Raw genomic sequence first — 6,023 nt, 5'->3', positions numbered from 1 at the left:
AATTCCATGACAAATCGTCACTTTCGGAATTCGAAGGGAATGATTTGAAAATTTGAGCAATTAACTCGTGTCGTGAATTAAATTGCGTTGAAATTATTGAAGTTGACTCGAAAAATTCAAACTCATACCGTCAGGAAAGAATTTTAGAAAAGGATTTTTGCGAGTATATTTGATTTTTGAGGTCAAGACTCGAATTTGTGAGTGCTTGAATTTTTAAGGAAAATTGATGTCGTGTTATCAATCTTCGATTTTGATTTTTACCGGCAAATTGCGAAAAAGCGAAAAATTTTCGGAATTTCAACTGACGTGGAAACGATCCATCGCGGATCGGGGCGACTAGCCCTTCCCCCCCTTAAAAAAAGAAAGAAAAATCCGTATGTTTAAATGTGCGTCATGGAAACCGTGTCGGATTTCGTAAAACGCGAAAATAAGGAAATGTGAGTGTGAGGAAACACAAAATGTCCCAGATCATCCTGGAGAGGCGCGAGCTTCCTGGCGGGAGGTTTGAGGTGTCCGGAGAAAACACATGTTGAAAGAGACAAGTCAATCGCGGGAATCCTGGAGAAGCCTCAAAGAGGCGCGAGCAGCCTGGCGATGGAAGCCGGCTCTCCCCTTTTTCTGAAAAATGCGCTGATCATTTTGTATAAATAGAGACGTTCGTGCTTCATTGTTTCATCATCCGAAACACAAAAAACATCTCTACAAAACCTATTCTTCTTCTTCCACAAAAATATTTCATGGATGCTTTTGAGAATGCATTGCGACAATGGTGCCGGGATTTGTCGCCTCCCGAAAAGTATCAACTCGCTTGCATGGGAGTTGGTCAATTGTTGGTGCTTCGTCAAGTCAAGGTGGAACCTTCGTTTCTTGAAGCATGTTCTCGGTTTTGGGATTCGAAACACCATGTTTTCGTTTTCCCTAAAGGTGAGCTTTGTCCTCTTGCCGAAGAAGTTGGAGCCATCGGTGGGTGGCCGGGTTGTGCTCCGGTGCTTCCTCCGACTCGGTTGTGCTACAAGGAGAAATTCCGTTCCATGTTGGGCTTATCAACAAGCCAAATCAACTTTCTTCTTGCTCCACATGGTGTGGATATGTTGGCTCTTATCAACATCTTTTCAAACCAATTAGATGTTAATGTCTCGGAGGTGGCTAGGAGAAGGGCTCTTGCATTTTGCCTTGTCCATGTGTACCTCTTTGTTGATGTCTTGAAGAAGGAGGGGCCAAGATGCCATGGTAGCATGACCCTTATCCATGTGATTGAGAAAATGGAGCATGGTAGAGATCCATCATGGTTGGTGCTTGGGGAGATTATCCAAGCTTTGGACAAGGAAGGCTCTTGTGGAGAAGCTCCCTCTTTCGGATCCCTGAGGATCCTCCAAGTGTGGCAATTGGAGAGGCTAATGTATGTAGAGCCTCCGGTTAATCCTTCTTCTTACTCCTTCCGTTACCTTACTATGAGGAAGAAGTTGTATCCGGATAGTTTTGCTTCCACCGAGGCCTATTGGGCAGCAAGATTGGCGGAGGAGGGTGGTCCTCATATCCGTTGGGTGGTGCCGTGGTGGCACTTGAGGTCCTTCACGGGGTTGCCCGCTTCGGGTGCTAGTCCTCGTTCTTTGATGGTGGTGGGTTTGAAGGTTGTTTCCTTCATTTATCCCGAAAGGCTCATGAGGCAAATGGGGCGTCAACAAAAGGTGCCCGCTCAAGATACCCTTGTCCAAGAGAATGTTTTCCGGAACTCCGAGCTTGTGGAGTTCTTTGAAAGGTGGGGGGACACTCAGCCGCTTTGGGAGGTACCAAACCCCGTTGCCACGACATGGGCGACTCCCGCTTATGTCAAATGGTCACAAGCTCCGTCCTTGGAAGAGAGATTCAAATTTCGTAAGTACGAGGTTGTTGACTTGAAGTACCGAGAGGTTGGCAAGGCAAACCGCGCCATCTTTGAGGATTATGTTGATGGAGCTACTCCTGATGTGATGAGGCCACCGAAGAGGAGTAGTTCCGGCCCCAAGAATATGGTGGGCCGTGCCTTGGCTCGTCTTGGGTCGAACATGGGATCTTGTGCTCGACCGGAGGCCGTCGCCGTCTTAGATTCGTTTAGGATCCGTTCCGAGGAAGAAGTCCATGCTAGGCGGGCCAACAAGAAGAACAAGGGGAAGATGTACCCCGAAGGAAAAGGCAAGGGTAGAATGGAAGAGTGAAGACCTCCATTACCCGTTTTATTATTATGTTGTATTATTGTTGTAGGTTTTTATTATGTTGTACTAGCTAGTAGTTGTGTGTTTTGTGCTAGTTTTATTATGTGAGGTGTGTTAGTTGACACCTTAGCTTTGACAAGTTGTAGACTCGTCGAGCTTTATTTGTTGTTGAAATTGTAATCCCTCCCATTATTAATTAAATAAGAGGATTGCCCGTGTCGAAAATTGTGAACGCTTGTTTCTTCCATCCATTTGGTGAAGGCAATTCGATTTGAATCGTCCTAAACAATTGCACTTGGGAAAGTGGTATTTTGTGGAAAGGGAGAAAGGCTCATTTTTGTATGTTGGTGGGAAAGGGAATGGTTTTCCCTTTCTTCCTTTTTTGGGATGTTTTTGTATGTGGGTAATGTTTTTTTTATTGTGGGAATGGTTGTATTCTTCTTGTGAAAGAAAGGACTGCCTACATATTCACCTGAAGAGGTGAAATCAAACCATGATCATAGTTCGAAATGTTTTGTGAATTTGAATTGGGTTTTGTGGTTGTATCCCTCAGGCATAAGAGGTACTGCCTACGTATCCACCTGAAGAGGTAAAATCAAACCATGCTCGTAGTTCAGGGGGTTTGTTGTTTTAGTGCAAATGGACGTTGCCTTTGACAGATCAAAGGACATTCGAAACGGGCGAGGTGCCGCAGCTTAGACTCGATAAAACATGCAATTTCAAATCAGAACACGTTGAGGAACTTGACTTGAAAAGGGTTGAGGTCGTTGCTAGTTGTAAAACTAGGCTAGGTCGTTGGTTGCTAGGGTTTAAGGGTAGTATTTCTTGAGTTGGTCTAGGTTGGTCGGGTTTGTAAAGTCCTCCCCATCTAGGTCGCTCAGTCTCACTGCGCCCCCCGAAAGTATTTTTGTCCATGTATGGCCTGGCCCAGTTGGGTTTGAATTTTCCCCTCGGATCGACGGGTAATGGTGCTCGAACTGATTTGAGGACCAAGTCGCCCTCCTGGATGTTTATGGGTTTAACCTTCTTGTTGAATGCCCGTTGTATACGTCGTTGGTATAACTGGACGTTGTACAAGGCGTTGGGTCGCCGTTCGTCTAGAAGAGTGAGTGGTTCGTACCTTCGACGGGTCCATTCCGCCTCAGGGACCTGACTCTCCAGTAGGATGCGTAGAGATGGGACCTCTAACTCCACCGGTTGAACCGCCTCTATACCGTATGCTAGGTAGAAGGGTGTGGCGCCTATCGGTGTTCGAATGGAGGTTCGGTATCCCCAGAGTGCGAATGGGAGTTTGCTCGGCCAATCGCGGTAGTTGTCTTGCATTTTCTTGATAATGGTGACAAGATTTTTGTTTGCTGCCTCCACCGCGCCGTTAGTTTGGGGACGGTAGGGGGATGATCGATGTCGTTTGATCTTGTATTTGTCCAGCAAAGCTTGAGTTTCCGCTCGGAAGTGAGAGCCTTGATCGCTGATGATTTCATGGGGTACCCCATATCGGCAGATGATGTTGTTTTGAATGAACTTGGCCACTTATTTGGCGGTCAAGACTACATATGACTGTGCTTCTACCCATTTGGTAAAGTAGTCGATGGCGACGAGGACGAAGCAATGCCCCTTGGTGCCTATCGGGTTGACTTTCCCGATGATGTCGATGCCCTAGGTTGAGAAAGGCCAGGGTGACGTCATGGTGTACAAAAGGGATGGTGGTATGTGTTGTATGTTGGCGAAGATTTGGCAATTGTGGAAATGTTTGACGTAGTTACGACAATCGGCTTCCATGGTGGTCCAGTAGTAACCTAGCCGCATGATTTTCCATGTAAGCATCATTGCACTCATGTGAGGGCCACATTCTCCGTCGTGAACCTCTCCCATGACCTTTTTGGCTTTGTGATGGTCAATGCAAAGGAAAAGAATTCCTTGGGGTGTTCTTTTGTAGAGTTGATTTTGGTTTATCACGAATTGTGATGCAAGTAAACGGATGGCTCTTTGTCCTCTTTAATCAGAGTTGGGAGGAAATTCATTTTTGGTTTTGTAATTGAGGATGGCTTGGTAGCAAGGTCATCATGGCTTTCCTCGTCATCGATAATGGCACAAATGTGAGCTGGCTTGCTCCGTCTTTCGACACATAGGGGCATTGACGTCATGTCGTCAAGTATGTTGACGAGCGCGGCAAGTTTTGCCAGGGCATCAACAAATTGATTTTCCTCTCGTGGCAAGTGGAAGTAGTCGACTTGGTCGAAGAACTCGGCCTCTTGATTGATCCTTGCTCGGTAGCGAGCTAAGATGTCAGATCGGATTTTCCATGATCCAGACACCTGGTTGATGATGAGCGAGGAATCGCCGTGGACCCTCAATCTCTTGATGCCAAGTGTGATGGCTGCTTGTAGGCCGATGAGACATGCTTCATATTTAGCGGCATTGTTGGTGACGGCGAAGTCTAGCTTGATCGAGATCGGAACATGTTCTCCCTCTGGTGATATTATAAGGATTCTTACCCCGAAGCCTCTCAGATTAGATGCATCATCAAAGTATAGGTCCCATGCGTCGGAGTCGGCATAAAGGATGTCTTCGTCAGGAAGTGACCATGTGTCGGTCGTTGGGTCCTCATTGACGGGATTCTCTGCCAGGAAATCAGCGACTGCTCTTCCTTTGATAACCTTTAGGGGTACGAACTTGAGATCAAACTCGGATAGCACCAGTGTCCATCTAGACAGCCTTCCGTTTAGTACGGGTTTCTCGAAGACGTATTTACCGGGTCCATCTTGGAGTAGATGTGGACCGTGTAGCTGAGCATGTAATGCCGCAGCTTCTTTTTTGACCATACTAGGGGAAGGCATATCTTTTCCAGTTGGGTATACCTCGTCTCGTACTCAATGAACTTTTTGCTGATGTAATAGATGGCCCGCTCTTCGCTACCAACTGTTTGTGCTAGCATTGCTCCCATGGCTGTGTTGGTAACAGTCAGGTATAGGGATAGAGGAATCCCCGGTTGAGGTGGCATGAGGACATGAGGTTTGGATAGGATTTCCTTTATCCTGTCGAAGGCTTTCTGACAGTCGTCGTCCCAATCGGTGTGATCGGAGGCTCGAAGCTTTTTGAATATTGGTTCGCAAATCATAGTGAGCTTGGGAATGAACCGGCTGATGTATTGGACCTGACCGAGAAATCCCCAAATCTCCTTCTCGTTCCTAGGCCAAGGCATTTGTTGAAGGGCTTTGATTTTGGTTGGATCAATCTCAATGCCTCTCTTGCTGACGACATGTCCCAAGAGTTTTCCGGAGGTGACCCCGAATGCACACTTCTGAGGATTTAGTCTCATGTTATATTTCCGCAGACGAGCGAAGAATTTCCGGAGGGCGCTGATGTGGCCGTCCCGTTCTTTTGATTTGACAATCATGTCATCGACATACACCTCTACCTCCTTGTGCATCATGTCATGTAGTAGAGTAGTAGTGGTTCTCTGATAGGTTGCTCCGGTGTTGATGAGGCCGAAAGGCATGACTGTGTAGCAATATGTACCCCACTGTGTAGTGAACGCAGTCTTGTGCATGTCTTCCTCAGCCATTTTAATCTGGTTGTACCCAGCATACCCGTCCATGAAGGATAGGAGAGCATGCTCGGCAGTGTTGTCCACCAGAATGTCAACATGTGGCAAGGGGAAGTCGTCCTTTGGACTTGCCTTGTTCAGATCCCTGAAGTCGACGCAAACCCGAATTCTTCCGTCTTTCTTTGGTACGGGCACAATGTTGGCCACCCAATCCAAGTATTCAGACACTTTGATGAACCCAGCCTTGAACTGTTTGTCCACTTCTTCCATGATTTTTAGGGCCC

Source organism: Silene latifolia, chromosome Y, assembly GCF_048544455.1.
Source record: "Silene latifolia isolate original U9 population chromosome Y, ASM4854445v1, whole genome shotgun sequence".
Taxonomy (NCBI): domain Eukaryota; kingdom Viridiplantae; phylum Streptophyta; class Magnoliopsida; order Caryophyllales; family Caryophyllaceae; genus Silene; species Silene latifolia.
This window is presented reverse-complemented; position numbering follows the sequence as displayed.